The sequence below is a fragment of the Hesperophylax consimilis genome, chromosome 17 (genome assembly GCF_061612785.1).
Source record: "Hesperophylax consimilis isolate HC1 chromosome 17, BYU_Hcon_1.0, whole genome shotgun sequence".
NCBI classification, from domain to species: Eukaryota; Metazoa; Arthropoda; class Insecta; order Trichoptera; family Limnephilidae; genus Hesperophylax; species Hesperophylax consimilis.
Window position 1 is genome coordinate 15,315,871 of NC_142852.1, and position 12,486 is coordinate 15,328,356.

At 34.0% G+C, this 12,486-nt stretch overlaps 1 protein-coding gene across 3 annotated transcripts in view; it reads left to right on the forward strand.

The window, feature by feature from the left end:
* Nucleotides 1-632: 632 nt before the first annotated feature.
* Nucleotides 633-12,486, forward strand: part of Stat92E (Signal transducer and transcription activator Stat92E) — a 68,711-nt gene continuing 56,857 nt past the window's right edge. For 2 of the 3 annotated variants that reach the window (XM_089641553.1, XM_089641555.1), the window contains exon 1: nucleotides 633-767. The gene's annotated coding sequence lies outside the window, so the exon portion shown is untranslated. Of the gene's footprint in view, nucleotides 768-1,515; nucleotides 1,558-12,486 lie in introns of those variants that run through there. The other variant, XM_089641554.1, reaches the window with a different exon arrangement.

The window sequence follows — 12,486 nt, forward strand, 5'->3', positions numbered from 1 at the left end:
TAAATAGAAATAAAAAATGTCGTACAATACCTTTACATACCAATTTGTAATCAATAGATTACTTATACATTTTGATTCTTGTTTTCTTTTTTAATGGTTGTTATTTTTCCAGTGTAGCTAAGTTTGTCGTGCATATTTTATTTAATGATTTGAGACGTACGTTGTTATCGTTTGTCTCATTGTTTTAAGTGTGTAAGAAAGAGCAACGTAGTATAATTGTAATAATAAATAATGAAATGTTTTAGCACGTACAAGGAGAGATAAAAAATGTTAACAAAAAAATTATTTCATAAGTTGTGACACTAATTTTAGATCAATACAATGCTTGAACTTTTTCCTTATTGTTTTCTTTTTAAAATGTTCTTATGTGCGTAGTGCAGACAAGTTTTTGTTAATGAATTTAGACATACGTTTATCTTTTATTTCGTTCGTCGTTATTGTAAATCAGAGTGTAAGAAAGAATCGCAGCATTATTGTGATAATGAAAAGTTTAGTAACGTACGTTTTATTTTTTGTTTCGTTCGTTTCAATGCGCGAGGTAATGCGTGAGAGGGAGAGACACGGTTTTAGTTGTATTTTTTCCCCCCCGGCGCGCAACTAGTAACGTCACGTGACAGGTAAATTTACAAATGGCCGATTCTCGGAAGTTCGTGCAGCGCGCGTCGTGCTGAAGTTATTGTGTTTATTCGCATATTTGCGATGAAAAAGCTGTGATATTGTTCTGTGGGATTACAAAAGAGTGTTTCGCGCGTCCTTTGGACATTACAGTAAGTGAAATCAGGTTTGATTTAGTGGTGAAATTGTTGTTTTCGGCAAAGTCCCGGCCCACGGCACTTCCTCACCTAGGGTTACCGTACAGATGCTATCGCCAAGGAGGACATGTCCTTTACCACTCAAAATAAATGTCCTCCATTCGTTTTAAAACAGCCTTCCAATATTCTCCGTTTCAAATAGGTAAATAATTTCAAATTGTGTGGGCGATTTCGCAGTCCTTTGCATTTTCAAAGCAGTGAACAGATCCCCGAGGCGTGTGTGTGATAAAAAAACGTATTATGACTCAGTTATTTATTTATATTTTACATTAAAATTAATGATAAAATAAGTCTGAGGAAATATAAGAGGTTAGGGACGCCAGAAGCGAAACATTTGACACATTGAGTGTTTACTGTTTTACGTTAATGAAATGTGAATGATGAATGATGTTGATAGTGAAATTGGTGAAAAAAAAGTTATATTAATCTAGTTTCTAAATTATATGAATATTATGCTGTAATAATGTCCTTCATTCTAAGTTGTCATTATATCAGTCCTCCTTTTTGAATATTTTTATCTGGCAACCCTGTTTCCAAGTACATTGCTTGTCAGTTCTTGGAAAAACGTGCACAGCGTTCGATATTACACAGGTAGGTACATAAATCTTTGGCCCCTTGATATCCCAGGAATCTAGCTGTTACCATGGCGACCCTTTTGCTCCTGGGCGCGTCCTGGAGCAATAAAAATAACAAACTACTTATAAATCTCTCGCCCAGAGCCGTGAGTTCGCTGTTATATCCAAAAGTAATTATTAATTAGATTCAAACGTTGAACAAAAGATTCTAATTATTATATTCGAACGTAGAACAAACGATTATAACAACATCATATTGTAGAAACAAGTTAATCATTTAAAAATGGAACATTTTGCTGTCAAATTTGAATTTTGTGTTGTGCTCGAACGATGTGAACGGTTCTAACAACATTCTATTGTAAAAACAAGTTAAAGATTTTGAAAATGTGCTCTCAAATTTCATTATTATTGTTTAACATCAGGAAGTAATCATATTAAAACGTAGAACAAACGATTCTTTCAACATTGTATACATATAAATAACAAGTTTAACATTTAGAAATAGTGTTATGGATTTCTTGCCAAATTTGTTGTTTATATTGGGATATTATTTATATTCGAACGTAGATTCTAACAAAATTATTATATTATATTTTAAAAAGAACATTTTTTTAAATGTTACACTGTGCTGATTTGTTTTCTGAACTTTGTGTATATTTGGGTTTGTGTTTTTTTGTTTTGTTTTGTTTAGAACCTCATGTCAAATTCAAATTTAAATTTAAATGCTTTTTACAATATGTACATCTGAACGTTTTGTCAAATTGTAGATACTCTCAGTTTCGCCCTGGTGAATTACCACCATTTAAATATAAATATTGTTCGACATGGATTTGGCCGTATCATATGATTTACTCCAATTTGGGGATGCCATAGTACCATTGGTTACAAACAGTTAGAACTCTAGTGCAGTGTTAACGTAGATGTTTAATTTGTAATTATTTCCCTAACGGCTGCACGTTTAGTCACAGATTATGGAAATTACGCTTTATTTCAATTTTTACTAAAAGAAACAACTATTTATAACACAAAATAGGTCATGAAGTTCTTACTTTGGGTTAATTAAGTAATTTATGCATATTTAGATTGAAACTAACCTTTACTTTGCTCGTACCTACCGTGATGTATGGAAGTGAGGCAGAGAAACGATGAAAGTAGACTGAATGATGTAGAAATGAGATCCCTGAGGCGTACGTGTGGTAAAACCATGTATGATTGTGTGAGAAATGTGGAGATCCGCAAAGAGTGCAAGGCTGATGTAAGCGTAATCAGTAAGATCAAGAAAGGGACGCTTAGATGGTTTGGGCATGTAGAGCGAATGAGCGAAGAAAGGAGTGTAAGGAGAATATACAATGCCAATGCGAATGGTAGCAGAATATCTTTAAAAATAGCGAAAGAAATTAAAAAATGTGGTCTAAATATTGCTTTTAAAACTAATAATAATATAGGAACTAACTTCAAAAACTCTAAAAGTAAAATTTATGAATTAAAATGCGACCATATAGACTGTGATGCCGTTTATATTGGACAGACTGGGAGAGCCTTTTCAAACTAGATTCAAAGAACATATGCGTTGCTATAAAAATAATAAAATTGATTCAAAATTCGCAGCTCACCTCTTGGAGAAAAACCACGTCCCGCTTGACAACAACGAGCCTAAACCTTTACACATAGAAAGAAAGGGTTTTAGATTAAATTTACTAGAACAATTAGAGATAAATAAAAGAACTAACGATCCAAACATAACCCTAATTAATAATCAAACAAAAATGATCAATTCTCCCCTGCTTAATATTTTCAAAAAACCCCAAAAATATAATTCCTTAACATAATCACCCACGTACCAACAATTAAAAAAACCCTTAGGTCATTAATTTTAACAGGTTTGCAAACACTGCTGGATTCCCAAATATTTTGGTTATTCCAATTCTTAATGAATCATTTTTGACCATTATAGAAATTTAAATGGGTGGGGATAAATAAAATCATATAAATAAGTCGTCGCCATGTGGACATATCCACAGTTTGATAGTGGCCTCAAAAGCCGAAACAGCTGTCACATTAAAAACTGTAAAAATACTTGCCGAACTTAATAATTATTATAACATTATTAAATTTGATTTATTTTAAATTTATTTAAAAAAATTAAATGGAGTTCTACGAATTAAACACCAAAACAATAAATAAATAATGGTAGCAGAAGTCGGGGACGCCCAAGGAAGACATGGTGCGACCAAGTGAATCAGATACTTGAGTCGGGCCATGTCAAGAGTGTGTACCAAGACCGAGTTGTTTGGCGGTCCGTCCTCTCTGCCTACTCTTGCGGAGAAACGGCGTGATGAGTTAGTTAGTTAACTAAACTTTAAGAATTCAACAAAAAGTTATGAGTTAAATCTGTTTTATTTTACATTTGCTCAACTCACAGGAGGTTTTGATTGATTTGATATTTGAAAATAATTTCACTCAGGGCATGTCATCTTTGAGGATGCTATGTGAAGGGTCTTTCTGAGGAGAGGGAGAAAACACAGAGGTCTGCAGATCGTTTCACAGCCGAGCTGTTAAAAACGATTTGTAGAAACGACCCATTCTTATGTGACAAATGTTGAGCAAGCGTTTGGCGTCTTTCAGACTATGCACCGGTGTCAAAGATATCAATGACGCTGGTTCCACTGAGCATCTTCCATTGAAATGCCGGTAGAACAAGGACAGCATTCCCACCTGTACATCAGGTTTTATTTTTTGCAGGGTTCGAATCCATTATATCAATATGATACGTTACATTTATTGCCGATATATACAAATCAATGATATTTATAATTTTGTAGTATTATTTGTTTTTATGGTATAGGCGCGTTAAAAGCTATCCTGGTATGGTGTCAAATTAACAAATTAGATTTTAACTTTAAGAAATGTGCTATACTAGAGCAAACATTGTGATTTACTTCAACTATAGGATGTCCCAATGTTCTCTTAAACATATTTCTGAATCGAAAGATCTGGGAATAACCTTTGACCCACACTTAACATTTCATGTTCATATTAAAATGATATGCTGCAGGGCTTTGAGAATGCTTGGATTTGTGCTATGTAACTCCAGGCATTTTTGCAGCTCTGCAGTGGTTCGCTTGCTATATTTTAGCTTAGTACGTAGTATTTTGGAAAGTAGCTCAATAATATGGGTACGTACACTACAATGGTGGAGAAAGTACAAAAGAAGTTTCTACGTTATCTTTATCTTAGAGACTTCGAGTACTATCCCTGGTTATACCCATCAGCCTTCCTTTCCGGAATGCTGGGTATCGATAGTCTTGTCAACAGGCGGAAAGCTGCGTTGCTGATGATGGCCTATAACTTGTTGAACGGTCATATCAACAATCCAGAAATTTTAAATAAAATTTTATTTTACGTCCCTGATAACTTCGCAAGAGCGCGTAGACACAAACCGTTAATTCTTCCGAGATGTAGGACTAACTTACCATCAGCAATGCCTCTAGGAAGAATGATAGTCCTTCTAAACTCACTAGCCTCTGACGGCGACATTTTCCACCTGAGCATTAATAAATTTAAATTGCTAATTCGGCAATTATGATTGTGTATTTGTATAATGTATCTTTGTTATTGGACTTTTTTATTCTGTAAATATGCATTTAAAATATAAATATAAAAACTTTAATTCTTTACAAGCCATTTATTATACGTATCTCTAGTAAGAAGTCTAATTGAATATAACTCAGTAGTTTGGTCTCCATCTTACAAAATTCACATTAACAACATTGAGCGAATACAAAAAAAATTTCTTCGTTTTATAAATTTTAAATTAAATATCCCTGTCGAAGACTTAAAATACAATTTCTTATTAAATACTCTAAAAATACATACATTAGAAGATAGACGTAAAATAAACGATTTAACGTTCTTATTCAAAATACTTAACTCTAAATTCGACTGTTGTGAACTCCTGCAACTTATAAACATACATACACCCACAGTAACAACACGACAAAATACAATATTCTACAGCAGCACACATAAGCGTAACTACATTGCCCACTCTCCGATACAACGACTTCACACCATGGGAAATCATTACTTGGGTGATGTTGACATATTCAATACCAACTTGGCAAGTTTTGTGGATCATTTAAAACATTTATTTCAACAATACTCCTAAACACATCATGTAAACCTACAAATAGCTGTAATTTTCTGTTTTTGTTTCTTGTGTTTGTATGACTTGTTGCATAGCTTTTATCAAATGTAATTTTTTTTTTTTTTGTAACTTTTAAAGTATCTGTCAAATTAAAATTATGTATACTACCAACCATGTAAAAGCCCTCTGGGCGTTAAATAAATAAATAAATAAATATTTTCTGACTGAGTAAAAATCACGCTGTTTCTCCGCAGCGGTAGGCAGAGAGGGCAGAGCACCAAACAACTCGGTTTTGGCGCACACTTCTTGCCTCATTCACATTCATACATGCTCTTCTGTTACTCTGACTCTTGACATGGCCCGACTCAAGTATCTGGTTCACTTGATCGTGACATGGCTTCCACGGGCATCCTCGACTTCTTCTACAATTAACATTCGCGTCATATATTCTGCTTACACTAATTTCTTAATTTATTCATTCTGCATGCTTCACTGTCATTATATCAGCCTTTAATTCTAAGTGAATCTCCATATTTCCATTCTCCACATACGCCTCAGGGATCTCATTTCTATAGCGCATTCAGTCTATTTTCATCCTCTCTCTGCCGGTTCCATACCTCACTGTCATACATACATCAGAATTAGTATCAGCCATAGACATATGAATATTAGTAGACCTGCCCTAAGTGATTAAAAGCGTATTATTCCCCACTCCCCATACCGGTTCCATTGGAGCCGGCCGGGCTCGCGTATGGCCTCAAGTGAATTTAGAAAACGTGACGTCATCATTCTTGTGCAAACTATGGTCGAGGCATCATCGGTTCATTTTACGAAATAACACGGCAAAATGTTGACTTGTACTATGAAAACTTGTAAAAATAGATGTGAAAAAGAGAATAAACCCAATTGTCGTATTACATTCCATATATAAGCAATATTTTACTTTATTTTAAGCATATTCACATCGTATAATATGGATCAGTTGTAGAAACATATACTATCACATCGAGACACGTCTGGACGTGAAACACAAAGCTGGTTGGTTGCTGGGAAGTAAATTATGAACATTTATAAAAGTGTCTTAACTAAATACATAAACGAAATATTCGACTCTGAAAATAGAAGAAATTTATTTTGCCGAATTTGGACTTCGCAAATTTGTTCATAACGTGGCGAGTAATTTGCGCTCCCGTGTAAAAATGTCTATTCATTCAAAAGCAGATTTTACTTTTAAGAACTAAATGGTGATATTATAAGGCGAGATGCCTATATACTATCAGATTGATTTATTGACGAATCACAGTCAGCTTTACCCTCTTCGTTCTTCAACAGTTGATTTTACCCCTCATCCTTAATTTCTAGTCTATTAATATTCATATGTCTGTGGTATCAGCACTTCATTGTGGACTGCTAGCTTCGCTTCTTTGGACAATTTTTTATTAGCGCCAATCACGTTCAGTCCTCCATTAATGTAGTTTCCTGCATTTAAACTTCTTTCAATATCTCTTATCAGCCTTCCCATCTCTCGTAAACATACTTCCCAAATACACAAATGATCCATTTAATTTAAATCAATAATAATTATTACGTCACTCTGTAAAAAAAAATTATATTTCTTGTAAAAATGTGGTTTTAAACCTTGCATTATGTTTACTTAGGAAATTGAAACTTGAGATATGAAATACTGATATTTCAACAACTCTATAAATAAAACTAGATTGGTTAGTTATTAAGCTATCAAAGATTACGTTTTTTTTCCATGTGAATACTGCGCAAGAGTACCAACTGTCTCGAGCCAGTGAGACTACGATATCCTCGACGCTTTGCTCTACCAATGAGCTAATTCGACCCTATTGATCATATTCAACTGTAGAACTTAGATTCAGTTAAATATTACTGAAACGGGTGTCGGATTAGCTCAGCGGTCAAAACAAAACCCCGGCAAGGCTGAAGTCCTTATTTTTTTTGAGAGTCGCTTATTATCTTCAATGAATAAAATAGTAATTAGTTAGTAACTGAGTGGTCCAAGGCGTCGGGTTCCCACTGTAGTTTTGCACGTTCAATCCTATACTAGCTAAGTCCTCCAGCATTGCACAAGCATCATTTTCCCATAATAACGATGGAAGTCAAATAATCCCGGCAATATTTGTCTTACACTCATTGAGCCCATTTTAATATGGTTGTTTGATATTTTATATCACCTCTAGTTGTGTCTGCGTCAATGCTTACAGATAACGTTAATACAAACAGAGATAACATAGAAAGATATGCCGGAACGCAATATTTCTTATCCCAAATAACCCATCTTGGATTAAACATTTACTGTATGGAATGTCAATATACAAACCCCTCCCTTTTAAAACCTGCAAGTAATATATATATATTTTTATTTTTTATTTTTTTTATTTAATATTTGAAAACATATTTTTACATAGATAAGTATACAGGAAAAAAAAAGATATAAAACAATAGAAATTAAAGTAGCCTTTCCTCACCATAAAGAGACAATGCTCTTGTGTTTGGTGAGGGAATTCTAGTTCAATTATGTACATGTTAGTATTAAGGTAAATAATTTATAAAGAATCAACACAAGATTTAAACAATATTACTTCTAGATGTAAGTAGTAAACGTATTTTGGACTTATACTAGTTTAAGGTAATTTTTTAATTTAAGGTGAAATTCCTGAATATTTTCGATATTTTTTAAATTTAATCTAAGGTTATTAAAATAAATTATGCCTAGATAAAGATAGGTATTTTGAATGAGCTTAGTGTTAAATTTTGGGATTTTAATAGTTTTCTGGTATCTTGCTGATGTATTGAATTGCAAGTTATGAGTATTTGACTGCATTTCTTTGTAAATTTGAAGTATTGAATATTTTTGATACATTTTGTCTACTGTAGGTACTTTGAAAATTGTAAAAAGAATTTCGGCTATAACGGGGGTTTGCTCGACGCTCACATTTTAATTATTTCTGATGAACGTATTACTAAAATCTCAAATGTTTCTAGAGGGAACCCTACGGATTTAAGTTATTTATATTTAAGATTAATAAAAACAGGACCTTTTCATTAAAATATTTTATGTAATACGATTTGAAAATAATATAAAACGTTTTTCAAATATAAAATTAGAGGTAAGCACTAGATTATTATTTTTATATATGATGAATTATTAACTTCCCAAGGAATCCCTACAGAAAAATTAGAGATTTTAGTAATACATTCATCAGAAATAATTAAAATAAACCCCACGGAAAGATCGATTTTCTAGGCCTGCTACGGCAAAGTCGACCGCAGGTCCGTCCATTACGCTGGGCCGCGCGCAAAATATTGTTTTTACACAACTTCATCACTTATGTCGTTATGATTCCAACTTTATTTTAGAGATTTGATAAGGCAAATTCAACCTTGGATCTGTCCAATTCACCAGGGCCGCGAATTGCATATTTTTGTGCACGGCAACTTCACTTAACATCGTTAAGGTTCTTGCTTTATTTTAGGGTATTGTGTCACCTTAATAAGTTTATTTTTATTAATAGATGCATTTAAAACATATATTTTTATTTTTTTACTGAGGATTGAAACTTCCTCCCTATGGACTGGAGTCAACTGTGGTAATAACTAAACTAAATCCCAATTATTTCATATATTAACGGCTGTCATGCCATCCTATTTCAGAGAAATGCGTATTAGTCTGCGTGATTGATATCAATAGTTGATAGAATGCATTGTCATCGATAATGAGTCTTATCTGCTGAGTTTCAGCTCAATCGGAAAGTGGGTTAATTTCTACTTATAATATTTCACTTCATACGTACATTGATTTAAGACATGTGTTTAAAATATATGAATCTATAACATAGACATATGAATATTAGTAGACCTGCCCTAAGTGATTAAAAGCGTATTATTCCCCACTCCCCATACCGGTTCCATTGGAGCCGGCTGGGCTCGCGTATGGCTTCCTGTGAATCTTGAGAATGTGACGTCATCATTCTTGTTCGAACTAGCGTCGAGCTATGGTCGAGGCATTTTACAAAATAACACGGCAAAATAGGTGGCTTGTGCTATTAAAACTTGTAAAAATAGATGTGAAAAAGAGAATAAACCCAATTGTCGTATAACATTCCATATGTAAGCATTATTTTAAGCGTATTCACATCGTATAATATGGATCAGTTTGTAGAAACATATACTATCACATCGAGATATATCTGTACGCAAAATACAAAGCCGTTTGCATAAGTATCAGCGCTTCAACATTGGTCGAATGTAGCGATTCTCAAGTGTGCGCATCGTTGGTTACTGGGAATTAAATTATGAACATTTATAAAAGTGTCTTAACTAAATACGTAAACAAAATATTCGACTCTGAAAATAGAAGAATTTATTTTGCCGAATTTGGACTTCTCAAATTTGTTCATAACGTGGCGAGTAATTTGTGCTCCCATGTAAAAATGTCTATTCATTCAAAAGCAGATTTTACTTTTAAGAACCAAATGGTGATATTATAATGCGAGATGCCTATATACTATCAGATTGATTTATTGACGAATCACAGTCAACTTTACCCTCCGCGTTCTTCAACGGTTGATTTTACCCCTCATCTTTAAGTTCTAGTCTATATATTCATATGTCTGTGATCTATACTAAAAGCCAGCATTCAGGATCGAAACATTGCTTTAAATGTGTTTAGCCATCGTGTTTGATGATCAGATCTGAACAGCCATCTCCTTCCCCCACTACCTTCAGCAGCACAACATGCCCCAAGGTGCTTAAGGCGATGCCATACGTAGTAATGCAAAATCATGTGTTTTTGGTTTGAAAATTTGGTCGCCTAGAAATATTTCAGATGCTTTAATTAAATACTGCGAGTAGAATACATCTTGGCCTTTGAAATAATCGAGTATTTTTTAGATAAGTCTTTTTATAAGACAAGAAAAAAATAATGTATAGGGCCTATGAAAACTGCTTTAAAGTTCAAAATCTCCTACTTACGAACCCATTTTCGGTTATGATTTTATTGTTTAATGTGGCAAATTAAGATATTTATAAAATGATCGGAAAAAACTTAAATATTTATTCCTTAACATCCACAAAATAAAATAAAAGGCACTTTTTGGCCATGTTTTTTTCTTGCATAAATCAAAACAGGCGGATTGTGTTAAGCGGGAATTTAAACCTTATCGACATATATATCGGGTTGTTATTGATAGCGGCTCGATTTAAAATATTACACGACGTAGTGCATCGCCTTAAATTGTCAGACAAAATGATTTTCACCGACTTAGTATTTCTATATAAAATTCTAAATTTTGGCATTTGATAGTTCGGAATTGTTTACATTGATACGCTTTCGGATTCCACTATGTAATACTAGAAGTTGGGATATATTTCAGCGCAGAAATTCCGGGACTAACTACCATGTGTACTCCTCATTGACCAGAATACTGATGGAGGAAAATAATTATACCGAGTCTGTTGACATCTTCAATTTATCACTTAACAAATACAAAAGATTTTTACTAAGGTAGATTAGTTATGTATAATTTTTACTATTCATAGTATTTAAACGCTGGGAGCAGTTGGGACTATTGTTAGATATTCACATAAAATAAATAAAAGTTATTATCCCTCAAATGTCTTGATGCAAAATCGTGTATTTTTGAGATCATTTGAAAATATATAAATAAACTAAAGATTAAAATTCTCTGCACATCGTCTGTTTTGCAGATTTCAACACCTGCATATTAATTTGTTTACAGTGTAATACATAAAATAAACACTCCCGGGGAACCGTAGTTTGTTTAATCCAAACTAAACATTCGCTCGCTACAAGAGATGAATTGTTTTAAAACCGTATCTCAACTAATCTAGTGGTAGAATCTTCTATTATCGTCCTAGCGAAAGACCACCCTGACAATTGTAACATCGCTTGAAATTGAATAAGTCGTGTTTGGTGACCAGATCTGAATAGATGGGTGCTACTTCTCAACCTCCCTCTTCCACATCTCCCTCCCCTCTTCCTCGTTGCAGATGATAATATGTAGATAGTCTCATTATGCGACAAAATGTTTCTTTGCGGGGGTCACACATTTTTTCTTCTCAAATATTTGTTTTATTTTTTATTTTATTCCATTAACTCCACACAGGAGGCCCGGGGGGAAAATAATTATGCTCTGGGCCTGTCATCTTTGGGGATGCTGTGTGGCAGGTCTTTTTGAAGAGAGGAAGGAGTAAACAGTGGTCGGAAAGTCGTTCTACACCCGAGCTGTTGAACTCGAGAACGAGTTGTTGAAATGACGGCGAAAAATGTCAGCTGTGTACTACACACTACACACCTATGACGAAGTGATCAATGAGGCTAGTTCCTCGGAGCATCTTCCATTGGAATACCGGTAGAACAATGATGGCATTCCCACATGTGCTCTAAAGATTGCCAACCATTTGTTAAGATAGGAGAATTTATCAGACGAACCACCACACGTTTCTACACATAGTCAATTCACTTGATCATTCCAAATATTTCTCGGACGTCTCTGACTTATTCTACCATTTGATATTACATCATATATATTCTGCTTATGTTCTTACATATCCTAACCATCCAATCGTCCCTTTCTTGATGTTGGTCAGTACGCTTAACATCATTCACGCATTCTTTTCGGATCTACAAATTTACAACACGGTCTACATATGTAAATATTATTATAGTCAAAGTCCGACAATCCGTTACACAACTGGCATTAAAATTATTCCATGGCCTGGTATATCAGTTGATTTTCAGCTCAGCACTGAGCTTAGTGTCGAGCTTAGCGCGGCTTGGAACATAATCCGTATATAGGTCGTAAGCCTAGATATCACCAGTGTTACACATATTGTCTATGATTTTAATAGAGGAATGTGTTTCATTATTCTTTGTAAAACCAAACTTCTGTCTACGTGTGTG